Below are 16,015 nucleotides of genomic sequence, written 5' to 3' on the forward strand. Positions count from 1 at the left end.
AGTAAGTGTAAGGTTAATTCATCTTAAATTATCACATTTAACTAATGAAAGTTTCCAAAAGTATTTTTGATACATATACTGTTTGACCTTTACATTTATCTTTTTCTAGAACTCTGGTTTAATAGATATTCCGAAAAGCTCTAGACTTAGGAGATGATGGAGTTGCAGGAACAAATATTTCTAGATACTCTCAAATTTTAAGAATAGATAACCCCCCAATTTAATAACAAAGATAAAACATTTCATCCTAAAACTGGAATAACCATACAGACCAGAAGCAGATACAGCATATCACAGTGCAGTATGTATTAGTTCTCAGTGTTTCCAGGGGCATACTCTGGAGATGAGGGTATGAGTTTGCAAGGTATATAAAACCCTTTCCTAGTCCCTTTCTCCTTGATTCTCAAAGCACATATCATCATTCCAGAAGTCCGCACTCACATTGTGCAAAGCTTTTTAAAAAATTCATTAAGTTTTTTGGAAGAGTTTAGCTGTATCTTATGATCACATTCATCATTGGGAATTTGTACCTCCATATGATATATTTTGTTTCCTATTTTTTCCCTAACCCCCTTCCTTCCCTGCAACCCCTCCACCCCTTGCTATATACATAAGCTTTGTTTCTGTTTTTTCCTTCTTTTCAGAGATCAAAGAGGATATCAAAATGGAAAGATATCCTTGTTCTCGGGTAGGAAGAACTAATATAGTGAAAATGGCCATACTTCCAAAACTGCTATGTAGATTCCATGCAATCCCAGTTGAAATTCCAACAGCACATTTCACAGAACTAGAGAAAACAATGCAAAAATTCATTTGGAACCAGAAGAGACCCAGACTAGCAAAAGCCATTCTAGGCAACAAAGACAAGGCAGGGGTTATCACAATCCCCAACTTGAAACTATTCTACAAAGATACTGTGATAAAAACAGCATGGTACTAGCAAAAAAAACCAAAAAACAAAAAAAAAAAACCCAAAACAACAACAAAAACAACCACCCAAACAACAACAACAACAAATAAAACAAAACACCAGATCATGTGAAGTTTTACACACAAGAACTCTACTGGTCCTTGGGCTGGTAGAAGGAGTGAACAGTATCCATGTATACTTAACCAAAAGCACCATCTATGCCTTTATAGTCTTCTGGGAAGCAAATTTATCACAGATTCCCACTAAGATGTTTGCACCAGCATTGTTACTACAGCATAATTTCTCATGGCTCAAGAATATGTCCATAGTTTCATATGTAGCAGTTTTCACATTTGACCACTAATAGCTTTCAGGTCCCACTCCTTTCTGTTTTGGCCCACATCCAGGTAAGCTAGTAAGAAATCCTAGGTGCCCCCTTCCTTGGCACTGAGAGTCAAGAGGAGTATCACCTCAGTATTACCCAATATTCACAATAAAAACAGCCCAATGGGCTGACTTGGGTGGCAGCCATGCTCTCTCCATGATGTAACTGAAGAAGCCCTCTGGGTGCACATGTGCCATCATGAGTCTTGATATTGGAATGAGTTTGGGGGGAGGTTGGCAGATTACATCTCTCCATGAGCAACTGGCCTCAAGAGTAGGGCATTGTAGGTCTTGGTCAACATCATATGGGGACTTTTGTTTGATTTGTACCTTTCTAATAGGCTCTGTTGCCCACTTGGAAATGTACAGGCTTATATACAATTTGAGCTGTACTTCCTGAGGGTTTCTGAGCATCTCTCATAGATTAAGACAACCCAAAGTTTTAATTTTGGTACTTTGGGACAGGAGAATGTACTGGGGCTCTGCTTAAAGTAGGCACGTATCTTTGCACCTCACATTATACTGTGTATCTCAATCCTAGCCCAAGTTGTGACTTATTCTAGAGGCTCAGAGAAAGAATTCTGACCCTGAGATCACAGGTTGTACCTTAGCCAGGCATTGACAGGCATTGACTCTGTCCTATAATGAAGAGATGACAAGTAATGATACTCTGGGCAATACATGGAACTCCTGTGTGCCAGTCCTATAAATACAAAGAACAGTCACTATTAGCCTTGCTGAGATCAATACTCCTTCAAATAAGTCACTCAAAAGGACCCTGCCTGCCTATGCTTCCCCCACTGAAAGCCTGATCTTCGGAGTCAGAGAAAGAACACCAAACTACCACATAGCAGAAACTGTCCTACTATAGATTGAAACAAGGCCCACAGAAATTAAGACCAATTAACTATACAAGGAAGGGCCCACTGTTTCTATTATCCTTTCATTTAATCTTGATATTGAATTGTCATATTTTTTGTGATATGCATGTAGGTTGTCTTTTAGTGTTGTAGCTAAGAAGGTTCTGTGTAACCTGAGGTCATGAAGACTTACCCTTATGTTTTCCTCTAAGAGTTTTAGCTCTTAGTCTTTTAGCTCTTTAGTCTCACTGTGACTTATCTTATGTGCATAGAGCAAGGAAGGGATCAAATTTGATTCTATTGCATGTACATATTTGACTGGCGCAACACCATTTGTTAAAAAGACTTTATTTCCTCCATTGAAATATGATACCATTCTTGTTGAAAATCTATTGACTCTTTATTGCTGGACTTCCAATTCCATTACAGTGGATGTGGGGGCAATCTGGCTGTGACATCTGTCACCCCACTGATTGGCAGGGTTGACTCAGCTGATCTGGCCGGCTAGGCAGGTATCCCCTTCCTCCCTTACAGCTTCCGAAGCTACATGCTCCATGGAAGAGGAAAACCACTCTCAATAGAGGAGGACTGTTTCCTAGGCCAACAGTATGATAACTGCACTCCCCTGCTAGAAGCTCCAAACAAGCTCTCAAGGCCCAATTCCACTGCACCAATCTGTATGTTTACCCAGGCTGGTACTACACTTTCTGTGGTTTTGCGGTAAATTTTAAGATTGGGAAATGCGAGTTTTTAACTTTGTCTTCTTTTGCAAGATTGCCTTTCCTATTCTAGATCCTTTGCATTTCCATGTTAATTGTAAAATCAGCTTCTCAATTTCTACAAAAACTAGCTAGGATTTTGGTAGGGATTGCCTTGCATCTGTAGTTAAATTTGAGAAGTATAGTCATTTTAATAATTAAGTCTTACCTCCATGAATATGAGATATCCTTCTATTTAATTTTATCTTTTTGATAATTTGAATTTTCTTAAGTTTTATATTTCTTTTAGTTCTTCCTACATATTTTACGCATTTGTATAGTATAGCAAATAGTTATATTCTTTTAAAAATTAATTTTATTGGTACATTTTAGTTATACAATATAAGGACATTCATCATTGGAAATTTAAGCCTTGATATTATCTATCTTGGCTCTTACTTTTCCCCCATTCCCCTTTCCTCCCTTAGATCCCTCCATCCCTCTGTATTTACAAAGACTTTGATTCCATTTTTTTCATTTTCTCATATTAATTCCATTCCCTAATTTTATCTTTGAACTGTTTATTGGAAACATATGGAAAGACAACTGTCTTGGGTGTATTGATTTTGTAACCTGCAATCTTGTCAGTTTATTTGTTCTATTAAGCTCTTAGTGGACTCCTTGGTATTTCTGAATAACTAAGATCATCTACCTTCATTACCTAACAGCTTTCAGACCACATCCCTACTCCACTTTTGCTTCATATCTGGACAAATCAATTTTAAAAATCCAGACAGTTCTTTCCTTGGCACTGGTAGGGAAATCCAGACCTCAAAGACCCCATCTCATGTCAGCTCACCCCTAATTATGATAAAAACTAAAGCCACTTGTCCATTTCTTATGTAAACCAAACATGCTCATTTGAGTTCTTCTCCTGATCTCTTCCCAGCACATTAGCACGAGGTAGGTGATAAATGTTTCCACACTCTTAGTACATGTGTGACATATTAGTTTTCACTCTGAACCAGCTCTTTCATTTAAAAAAAAAATGAGGTTACTGTTTGGACCTAACTCAGAGGGAGGAAATGAAACAACATTAGCGTTGGGAGAAGTGTCCAGATTCTGGTTTCTAAACATCTCTTTCTCCAGTAAAAGTTATCAGATTTCCTTGAACAAATGACCTGCCTCTAGGGTTAGAGCAAGAAAAGTGTACGGTAAGCCTAGAAAAGAAAATAATGAATAGCATGATAAATAATGTAAGCATGTGAAAAAGCAAGACACAGGTCAAGCGGAAGGGTCCTCCCCTGGGTAAATCTTAAACTGTGAGATTAACAAAACAAATAAAGAGAGCAATGGATTGCAAACCATAGATTAAAGAAAGAATTCGTGAGACTATAATGTTAAAAACAATCGCTCAAATAAATATGTAAATAAACTAATAGGAAAGCATGGTAAAATTTTCCTGGCAATTGAATTTTAACTAATGTGGAAGGAATGATACAAGTAGAAAGTCACCTAGTAAACACCATACTATCTTCTGCTTACTTGTTACCTGCAAATATCAAGTGGATGCTAAAGTTAGTCGATCAGACCATGATGTGAAACAGAATACTTACTTAGTATCAAAGCATCTCTCCACAAGATACCATTAAATACAAGGGGTGGGGGAAGCAACTTTTCAGAAACTTGAAAGACACCACCTTAACAAAGTGATAATTCTGTTAGTTTTTTGTTAGTTTTACCATAATTTGGGGAAACTGATATCAGACAGCTTCTGATGTCATATACTGAGTCTACCAAATGATATTCTTGCCAAATATATATCCCCTGAGATGATGCATGAAGAAGTACAAAAAAACAAAACAAAACACCCCACACTGAGGGATATTTCACAAAATAACGACAAGCACTCCAAAAATGTTGGCGTTAAATACAAAGAAAAAATGTGGAACTATTCAAGATTTAAAGGAGATTAGAGGAGACAATTAAATGCAGTGTATGAGCCTTGATTGGATTCTGTACCAGAAAAAGAATATTAGTGTAATAAAGGGAAAATTTTTCAATAAGGTTTTTAGATGAAATAATAGTACTGTATCAAGGTTTGATCCTTGTGTTGTCATGGAATAAGATGTTAGCAGAATGTAGAAGAGAGGTCTGTAAGAATTCTTGTACTATTTTTTCAATATTCTGAATGAAAGGTTAAAAATAAGAGTGGGCCGGGGATTTAGCTCAGAGGTTTGGTGGCCTGCCTTGCAAGCACAAGGACCCGAGTTCAATTCCTGGTACCAAAAACAAAACAAAACAAGACAAAAATAAGAGTGTAGAGCTTGGTGCTGTACCTAGCAAAACTATTAATGTACAGAAACCCAAAGCTCATTAGCTGGTTAATAGATCAACAAAATATCTAAGCAACGGACTATTATTCAGCTCTAAAAAGAGTTAAAGTACTAACACCTGCTGCTACCTGGATGAACAGTGAAAGAAACTAGTCATAGAGATCACATTATATAAATCTACTTCTATGAAACATTCAGAATACAAAACCACACGGAGAGATTAGTAGTTGACAGGGGTGGGCGGTAGAGGTAAGGAGAGTGACTGCTGATGGATATGTGGCTTCCTATGGGGATCATGAAAATGTCCTAAGATTAGCTAGTGGTGACAGTTGCCAAGATAAAGAAATATACTAAAAAATACTGAACAATTACACTTTAAATGGGTGAATACTATTGTATCTGAATTATATCTCAATAAAGTTTTTTTTAAAGATAATGCCTGGTACACAGTTAAATGTTCTAAAGTGTGGCTCATGATGAAGTTAATTATCAGGATGATGGCTATGAATGCTATTAATATCATGTTATGGCTTTTCCAGCATTAACCTATAAAAGTAAGTACTATAAAAGTAGTAAGTACTATAAAAACAGGCTAGAGGAGGAATGACTTAGTAATTTGTTAACTACCTTTTCCCATCCACTGAGGAACCAAAGAATCTCCTTTGTCTTAACAAAGGAAAGGCCAAGAGTCAAAAGAAGAGCTCTTTCACTTCCAGGAAGTGGTAATGGCATAATACATTGGCAGGCTGTGATCTGGGAAAAGATAGAAACCAACCACATTTTATAGGCTTTTTTTGCTTTGTCTTTCTATTTATTAAAAATGACTCTAAAACACTTTTTCACATGATTGTGTTATTGTCATATATCTTTACTCAGTCTTCAATGCCTCAAGTAAGAAATGCTTTCAGTATGTTGGAGGACCAAAGACTATCTGGCTGACAAAAACTGAGAATTTCAATAGGAAATAATTAAAGTTAAAATATATCATATTACAGTGATATATGCATTCCTATGTTTATAGCAACACAATTCATAATAGGTAAATCTCGGATGTGGCATATACAGCCATCAATAGACAAATGGATAAAGAAAATGTGGTATTTATTCACAATGGAATACAACTCTGCCATAAAGAAGGATAACCATGAGTCATTTGGAGGAAAATGGATGCACTTTGAACTACAATGTTAAATGAGGTAAATTAGATATACAAGCTTCAATATCACATGGTTTTTCTTATATTAGACACCCAAATTATAGATAAAGAGCAAAATAAAAGACAGATAATAGTAGATAGGGAGACAGATCTTAAATTGGAAGGGAATTGAGAGATGGGGGGAGAAAGAAGAGAGGAAAATGTGAGGAAAAAAGAAATGAGATGTGCTATGTGCAGGTACCAGTTCACCACAAGGAATGTAGTCACTATGTGATACAAACATGCACTAATGAAAAATGAAAACTAAAGAAAATAAATAAGGCAATAGATCTAAAAGAAAATCCATTAAGAAAGAACTAGAGACAAACTAAAGGACTTTATGTGCCAAGCAGGTGGAACTTACCACATTGCAGGTGGCCCTAGAGTGGGCCCACATTCCACCTTTTGGTGCCTACAGACTGCAGTCTATCTCCAGGTTTTGTTCTGAATTGAAAATGAAAATGCTGATATCGAGTCAACATCACCTTCCCTTAGAGCTCAGCACAGCCTCAGAGAGCCGAGGCCGGCCATTAATCTTGAGGACTCACCAAACACAGGATTTGGCTGCAATTTATGAGAGGCCTTTGAGGCTTGCTAATGCTGGTCACAACCCTGAGTCCTTGATTATTGTGAATGAAGCAAAGCCAAACAAAACAAAGCTGAAGGCTGAGCACAGGCAGAGTTAGCCTGTAGTGTTGCAACCCAAACTCACAACTGTTCTAATTTGCAAAGACCATCAAGTAGCTTCTACGAAATGAACAAACGCCTTTGAAGGTCTCTTTGGGAGGAAAGCTCTGATATTTGGGGAGAGAAGGGGAGAGAGAAGGCCAAAAGAAATTGTTCTGCAAAGCTGCATTTTTAAATAATTTGTTCTCAATACCCTCCAGTCATACACACGAGAAATGACACTGGAGGGCAAAGGGCTACAGTGCAAAGATAAAACAAGTTGAAGGTATTTAAAGTACTTGCCAAGGCAAAATGCTCATCTGATAAAAATTTAGGCAGAAAGGATGCCAAAAACCAAGAGAGACACAACTGACAGATGTGACGAGGTGATTGCTGCTCCAGCTGTCAGACTTGTCAATGGGGTTGAGATGCCAGATTTTAGCTCAAATGCAGTGTCAGCCCAAGAGCTGCCTTTTTCCCTGCATGGTTTTCATTAGGAAAGCCCTAAGATTTTGTTCCAAATATATATACATATCTCCGATTTAGGGATAGTTCAAGGTGAAAATGTATACTTGTTTCCTCTTCAGAAAGTGGAATTAAATTCGGAGGAAAAAAATACAACCTGACATCTTCCATGTTGACACAGTGAATAGGATCCAAAGGAGTATACTTGCAATAGAGTTGAGAGTATACTGAAAGATGTGACAAGAAAGGGGAAAGAGAGGTTGAATTATCTTAAGAAGGGCAAAATTTTTTCATATTAGTATTCAAGAGTCCTTGAAAAACAATAGTAGAAGGAATAACCTCTTTTTTTTTCCTCCATAATTTTGGAAATTTAAGGCAGATCAAGATTCTGTGTGAACTAGTCACATACACACATATATACATACGTAAAGCCAAATTAGGGGCCAGGGTAGGCACATCATAATTGCTAAAATATATATAAGAGAAATAAAGGAAATAAAAACTGGGACCATAGAAGTGCATTCCCACATTAAAGGGAAGTCAAAGAAGAAGCCAATGGGAAAGAGAAATTTTATAGTTATTAATGTAACTCTTACTATGTTTACTAATTCCCCTCAAAGAATCACTTTCCAAATTGTACTTCATACATCTGACCATAATGAATATTTCGTATGCATTCAAAGACAGGAAACCCAAACAGTGACCTACCACTGATACACAGTTTAAGAATAGAAGGGTTATATTCTTAGAACATTGAGACAAGTCACCATTGCAATATCAGTGCTCCTTTTCTTTTGTTGTGCCTACCAATTCAGTGATCTCTCACTTCTATACTATGCAGCAGAGTGTATCCAAGGCTTTTAGAACATTGCCTTTTTACTAAAGAGGCAGAAATGTGCCCAAAAGAAGCATCAGAGCCAGATGACTCAGGAATTTCTTTAGTTCTTTGCAAGCAGAATTTAAAATGTAATCAACAATCCTCAAAATGGCAAATGAGTGAAAATATAGTTTTATGATACTTCCAATTTTAACCAAGATAGAATAAAAAAGGATCAGATTTACCCTACACCGACCTGAAACACTGGAAAAAACATATGAAAGACCACTTTTCATACACTACACATAGGGCATCACATTGTAGTGTGCCCTAAGAGTGGGAAATAAATGAAGTGATCTCCAGTATGGTCCAAGTTACTGTCTAAGTGTACTCCAGAGCCTATGAATTGATGAATGGTAATGGAACTAAAGGAAGAGTAAAGTTGTGAGAATTCAAAGGGCAAACTACAGAGAACAGATTTGACTCAGAAATGTTCTGGAAAGCTATACAGCAAGTAATCAAAACTTTAGCGAAGCACTTACTAGGGTATGGTTGTAATGTAACTACCTGAGTCTTTCAAGATCTAGAAGAGAACTACTTGAAAGAAGTAGATGGAATAATCCCCAGACATTACACAAAGTAGAAATAGTTTATATTGCTTTCAGGTGGAGTGGGAAAATCTAGCAAATCATAGGGCACTGTGTAGAATACTTAGGAGTGGGTACAATTAGCTATGGACTAAGACTGTTTCCATCCTAATTATCCAGCCTAGAAACGTTGTGATTCAAGGATTAAAGAAAAGAAAAGAAATAAAATATATATACACTAAAAAGAAGAAAAAAAAAACTATTAGTGAAGGAAAAAAAAAACTGACCACTGAGCTGATTCTCAAGAAATCTACAAAAACTCCTAGAGTTAATAAGTGAGTTCAATGAGGTGGCAAAACACAACATTAACCCACAAAAATTAGTTGCATTTTCTATATACTGAAAATGGACATGGAGAATCTGAAATTAATGCAATACCATTTACAAATGTACAAAAATATAAAATACTTAGGTATAAATTTAATAAAGCTTATATAGACTCTGGATGATAAAAATTAGAAAATGCTAGTGCAAGTCATTTTTAAAACACCAAAACACTTAAAGAGGTATACCATGTTCATAGATTAGAAACCTCAACATAATAAAGATGACTATTCTTCCTAAAGTAATATACTAATTTAATACAATACATATCTAAATCTTATTAAGTTTTTTTATAGAGATAGCCTTATTCTTGGATTTATATGGGAAAGGAAGAATAACATGGGAGGACTCACTCTTCTTAAAGTTTATTACAAAAGTATAGTAATCATGATGATGTGATATTGGTATACTGATTAATATACTGATTAATGGAACATTATAGAGAACATAGAGAAAGCTATGCACAAATACTATCAATTAATTTCTAGCAAAGGAGTGAACAATTCCTTGGAGAAGAAAGCCTTTACAGTAAATGGTGCTGGGACAATAAGACATTCATCAGCCCAAATAACTAAGTAAATAAATAAATAGGAAAAAAATCAATGTAAACATCATACTTCATACAATTATCACACAAAAAGAACTAATTAAAGAGACAAAGAAGGTCATTACATCCTTGTAAAGGGAATAATTCAAGAGGAAGAGATGACAACCATAAATATATATGCACCAAATACTAATGCCCACAACTACAAAAAACAAATAGTATGGGACATGAAACATCAAATAAGCACTAATACAAATGTAGTGGGGGATCACAATACCCCATTGTCAAAAATAGATCATCTAGACTAAAAATTAACAGAGAAATACTAGAACTGAACCAAGATTTTGAACAAATGGACTTAATAGATGTCTACAAAGAGTTCCACCCCACAAAATCAGAATATACATTCTTTTCAGCTGCACATGGGTCATTTTTCAAAACAAACCACATGCTAGCTGATAGCTCATAAGTAAATGCAAAGGAATAGTTATCCCATGTATACTATCAGACCATAGGGCAATAAAACTGGAGTTCAGTAGCATAAGAAACCATAAGAACTTCACAAACACCTGGAAATTGAATAAAACTCTCATGAATAAACAATGGGTCACAGCAGAGATTAAAGAAGAAATTAGACAGCTTTTCCAATTTAATTAAAATGCCAGTACAACATAGAGGAGTCTATGGGATACAATGAAAGCAGTTTTATGTGGGAAATTCATAGCAGTGAATGCCCACACTAGATAAACAGAGTAACCTCAAATAAACAACCTAATGGTGAATCTTAAGTGCCTAAAAAATGAAGGAACAAGAGAAACCCAAAGCTCATACAAGGGAGGAAATTATAAAGAGCACAAATCAATACAATGGAGACTAGGAGAATGATACAAAAAATCAACAATTCAAAGAATTGGTTTCTTAAAAGAATAAATAAAATTGATAAACCCTTAGCCAACCTTATCAAAAAAAGGAAAGAAAAGGCTCAAATTCATGCAATTAGGGATGAAAATGGTGAAGTCACAACAGATCCAGCAGAAATCTAGAGCATCATCAATACTTACTTCAAGAACTCTAATAAAATGCAGATCACAGAAGAAATGGACAGATTTCTAGATACATGTGAATTACCAAAGTTGAATGGAGATGATATAAAAATCCTAAACACCCCAATTACAATCAGTGCAATTGAAAATGTAATTAAAAATTTACCAACTATGAAAAGCCCAGGTCCTGCTGGCTTCACTGCTGAATTCTACAAGACATTTAGAGAAGAAATTTTGCCACCACTCTTTAAACTTTTTAATGAAATTGAAAGGGAAGCAATACTTTCAAATTCATTCCTGGAAGCAAGTATTATTTTGATTCTAAAACTAGGGAAAGACCCAGCCAAAAAAGAGAACTACAGGTCACTATCCCTAATAAACATAGATGAAAAAATCCTCAACAAGATACCAGCAAATAGAATACAGAGGGTCATCAAGAAGATCATATACCTGACCAAGTTAGATTTACTCCAGGGATTCAAGGATGGTTCAACATACATAAATCAATAAATGTAATACACTATATTACAAGAGTCAAGGACAAAAACCATATGATCCTCTCAATATATGCAGAAAAAGCATGCAACAAAACTCAACAACCAATCATCATAAAAACCTTACAGAAAATTGGAATAGATGATCTTTATCTCAACTTGATAAAGGCTATCTATGAAAAACTAACAGCCAACGTTATACTAAATAGTCAAAAACTAAAAACCTTCATGCTAAAATCAGGAAATAGACAAGGATGTCCACTATTACCACTCCTGTTCAATACAGTTTTGGAAACATTAGCCACAGCAATTTGACAAGAAAAAGAAATAAAATCAATAAGATAGGAAAGGAATAAGTGAAACTGTCATTATTTGCTGATGATATGTGATACTCTACATAGAAGACCCAAAGCACCTCGACTTCCAGACTTGATTGACAGATTCAGTCGAGTAGTTGCATACAAAGTAAATACTGAAAAAACAATGCCTTCTTGTACACAAATAACAGTCTCACTGTGAGTGAAATTAGGGAAACAATTCCTTTCACAATAGCATCCCCAAAAATGAAATATCTAGGAATCAATCTAATGAAAGAGACAAAAGACTTCTACACTGTAGAGTACAACACTCTGAAAAAAGATATTGAAGAGGATATAAGAAAATGGAGAGATAACCCTTGTTCCTGGGTAGGAAGTAGCAATATAGTGAAAATGGTCATACTTCCAAAACTGCTATACAGACTCAACGTAATCCCGATTGAAATCCCAACAGTATATTTCACAGAACTAGAGAAAACAATCCCAAAATTCATTAGGAACCAGAAGAGACCTAGAATAATAAAAGCAATTCTAGGCAACAAAGACATGGCAGGGGGTATCACAATCCTCAATTTGAAACTATACTACAAAGCCACTGTGATAAAAATAGCATGGCACTGTCAAAGAAACAGACCTGAGGATCAGTGGAACAGATTAGAAGACACAGAAACATCTCCTGACATACTCAGCTACCTCATCTTTGACAAAGGAGGCAAAAACCCTCTCTGGAGGAAAGATATCCTCTTTAATAAATGGTGTAGGAAAAACTGTATTTTAACTTGTCAAAGATTAAAACTAGACCCATATCTTTCGCCATGCACTAAACTAAAATCAAATTAGATTAATGTTACAAATATTAAAACAGAAACACTAAACTTTCTGGAAGATAGGTAGAAACCTTGAAGATTTCAACTTAGGAAAAGACTTTATGAACAAATCCTTAGTAGCATGGGAACTAGCACAAAGAATCAACAATTGGGATCTTACCTTTTGAGAAAGTTTCTGCACTGCTAGAGAAATCACAAGCAGAGCTAAGAAACAACCCACAATGTGAGAAAAAAAATTTACCAGCTGTTCTTCAGACAGAGATCTACTATCTAGAATATATAAAGAATTTTTAAAAATCAAACCTCCCAAATATAAAGACCCAATTCAAAAATGGGCATCTGAAATGAACAGACATTTCTCAAAGAAGTAACAGCAGAAAATAAACATATGAAAAAAAATGTTAAACATCACTGGTCATTTGAGAAATGCAGATGAAAATAACACTGAGATTCCCCCTCACCCTATAAGAATGGCTGCTATTAAGAAATCAACCAATGACAAATGCTAGTGGGGTTGTGGGGAGATAGGAACGCTTCTGCATTGACGGTGGGAGCACAGACTGGTGGAACCACTGTGGAAATCAATATGGAGATACCTCAAAGAACTATGATTAGAAGTCCCATTTGACCCAGCTATTCCTCTGCTGGGTATCTCCTCAAAAGAATTAAAAGAATCAAACCACAGTGATATGTGATCACCCATGTTTATAGTGGCACAGTTTATAATAGCTAAAATTTGGAAACAGCCCAATTGCCCATCAACTTGAAACTAGATAAAAAGATGTGTTTTTTAAAAATAAAATGGCATACTACTGAATCATAAAGAATGAGAAACTAGAGAGATTTATAGCTAAGAGGATGTATATTGAGGCTATAATCTTAAGTGAAATTAATAAATCACACATGTATAAATACCGAATAGTTTCTCTGTTGTGAAAAAGTAAAAGTGTAAATAAGGATTCAAATGTATAATTGATATTGTATAATTGGAAGAAAAGTCTAAAAGAGTAGAGCAAATGGGAGGGGTAGGGGAAAGGTAAAAAGGGAAAAGAAAAAATAAGTGAAAAGGAAAAACATGGAAACAAAGTCTTTGCAAACAGCAAAGGGTGGAGGGGCTTAAGGGAGGGCTGGGGAATGGGAAAAATGAGAACCTGATAAGTCATGTATAGATACAAGATCCCAATGATGAATGTGACTGTACTGTGTACTTAAACTGCACCAATAAATTTAATAAAGATAAGAAAGAATCATAAATGTAAATGTAAAATACAAAATTCAAAAGAAATACAAAATTGAACATGGGAGAAAAAAAGCATTGTGATCTATGACTAGGAAAAACATTATTACAGTTGACATCAAAACATAATCCATTAAAGGAAATCTGATATACTCAGCCTCATCACAATTAAAAACAATTATCCTTTGAAAGATCTTTTTAAACAGATCTTTTTAAAATGTGTTTTGCAAAGACAAAACACATTTTCTAGCCAAAATGAAATTAAATCAAAACAAATTAAACTATAAAATCTGAAAATATGTAAAAACAAAATATTAGAGACATAAGTAAAAAATATATAAATTGGAAAATAATTTAGTGAGAAATTTAAAAACAGCATATTAAAATTCAAAAGATGCAACTAAAGCTTCGTTTAATACAAAATTGATAGCTTAAATGTCTACATTAGCTAAGAAAGCCTAAATTAATGTCAGCTTTCACTTTTGAGACTTTAAAATTAGAGAAAAGTAAACATAAAATAAGCCAAAGAAAAATGATAATGAAAAGTGAAATCAATAAAATTCAGAAGAAAAAAATAAAATTTATGAAACTACAGTTGGTCTTTGACATAATTAATAAAAACATATACTTCTAGACAAAGTCAATCAGGAATAATAAGAAAGGAGACAAATTACCACTGTCTGGAGTGAAATCAGTAATAACACTGCAGGTTCTTCAGAAATTGTAAAGATAATAAGGAAACAGAAAAACTATGAATAACTTTATGTCAGTAATTTCAACAACTAAGAAAATTCCTTAAAAAAATACAAAGCATCAAGATTCACTCAAGAAAAAATATGTAGCCTGGATAGTACTACAAATTTCAAAAACCTAATTTTTATTTAAAACTTCCCCCTACCTAAAAATAATAAGAATGGACACTTAATCATTTATTTTCAACATATTGGTGGAGGTTCTATCCAATACAATAAAGAAAGAAACAGAAGCAAAAGGTAACCACATTGAAAATAATCCAAAACTTATACAGATTTAATGCAATCCCATTCAAAATACCAATAGCATACCTCACAGAACTAGAGAACACAATCCTAAAATTCATGTGTAACCAGAAGTGACCTAGAAGAGCAAAAGCAACTTGTGCAACAAGGGCAAGGCAGAGGTGATCACAATCCCCAATTTGAAGTCCTACTGCAGTGATACCAGGATAAAAACAACATGGCACCGGGGGGGAAAAAAAAAACAAAATAGAAGATACAGAAACAACGCCAAGCACACTCAGCTGCCTTATCTTTCACAAAGGGGACAAACACTTTCACTGGAAGAAAAACAGCCTCTTTAATAAATGGTGCTGGAAGAACTGGCTTTCCATATGCTGAAATTGAACCTAGACCCATATCTCTCACCACACACCAAACTAAACTTGAAATGTATCAAAGATCTAAATATTAAAACAGAAATATTTAATCTGCTAGATGATAGAATAGACAAAACTGTAGATGGCATAGGTGTAGGCAAAGACTTTATGAACAAAACCCTAACCATACAGGAAATATTACAAAGAATAAACAACTAGGATCACATCAAATTAAAAAAATCTTCTACACAGCAAAAGAAACCACCAAAAGAGTAAAGAGAAAACCCCCTGAATGGGAAAAAATTTTATGAGTTACTTCTCAGACAAAGGACTAACATCTAGAGCATACAAAGAACTCACAAAAATCAGACTCCCCTCAAATTTAAAGACCCAATCCAAATGGGCATCTGAAATGAATAAGCACTTCTCAGATGGAGAAGTACAAATAGCAAATAAATATATGAAAAAATGTTCAACATCACTGATCATTCAAGAAATGCAAATTAAACAACAGTGGGATTGTATCTCACTCCAGAAAGAATGGCTATCATCAAGAAAACCAGTAACAGATGCTTTTTAGGCTGTGGGCAAAATGGAGCCCTTCTCCATGCTGATGGGAGTGTAAACTAGTACAACCACTGTGGAGGTTAGTTTTAGGATTCCTAAAAATACTAGCACTAGCGGTTCATTTGACCCATGTATAATTACTTTACTTGCTGCTGAGACAAAATACCTGACATTCAAAGTTAATGGAGGAAAGGTTTATTTAGCTCACAGTTTTTTGAGATTTCAGTCCATAATTGGCTGGCTCCAAGGCAGGGTGGTGTGGCTGACAGGTATCACAGAACAAAAACAGTTCATGGTGGGCAGAAGGTAGCAAAACAAGCAAGGGAT

General features: G+C 35.1%; 1 protein-coding gene across 5 annotated transcripts in view; it reads right to left on the reverse strand.

Moving 5' to 3' along the window:
• The window catches only part of Lrmda (leucine rich melanocyte differentiation associated), a 1,009,463-nt gene that overhangs the window by 39,535 nt on the left and 953,913 nt on the right, over positions 1-16,015 (reverse strand). The window contains exon 1 of one of the 5 annotated variants that reach the window (XR_776989.2): positions 6,748-6,925. The exons of the other annotated variants lie outside the window; for them this stretch is intronic. The gene's annotated coding sequence lies outside the window, so the exon portion shown is untranslated. Of the gene's footprint in view, positions 1-6,747; positions 6,926-16,015 lie in introns of those variants that run through there. 5 annotated transcript variants of the gene reach the window in all.

Source organism: Fukomys damarensis, unplaced genomic scaffold, assembly GCF_012274545.1.
Source record: "Fukomys damarensis isolate Sample0158 unplaced genomic scaffold, DMR_v1.0_HiC HiC_scaffold_20, whole genome shotgun sequence".
In the NCBI taxonomy this organism is placed as follows: Eukaryota; Metazoa; Chordata; class Mammalia; order Rodentia; family Bathyergidae; genus Fukomys; species Fukomys damarensis.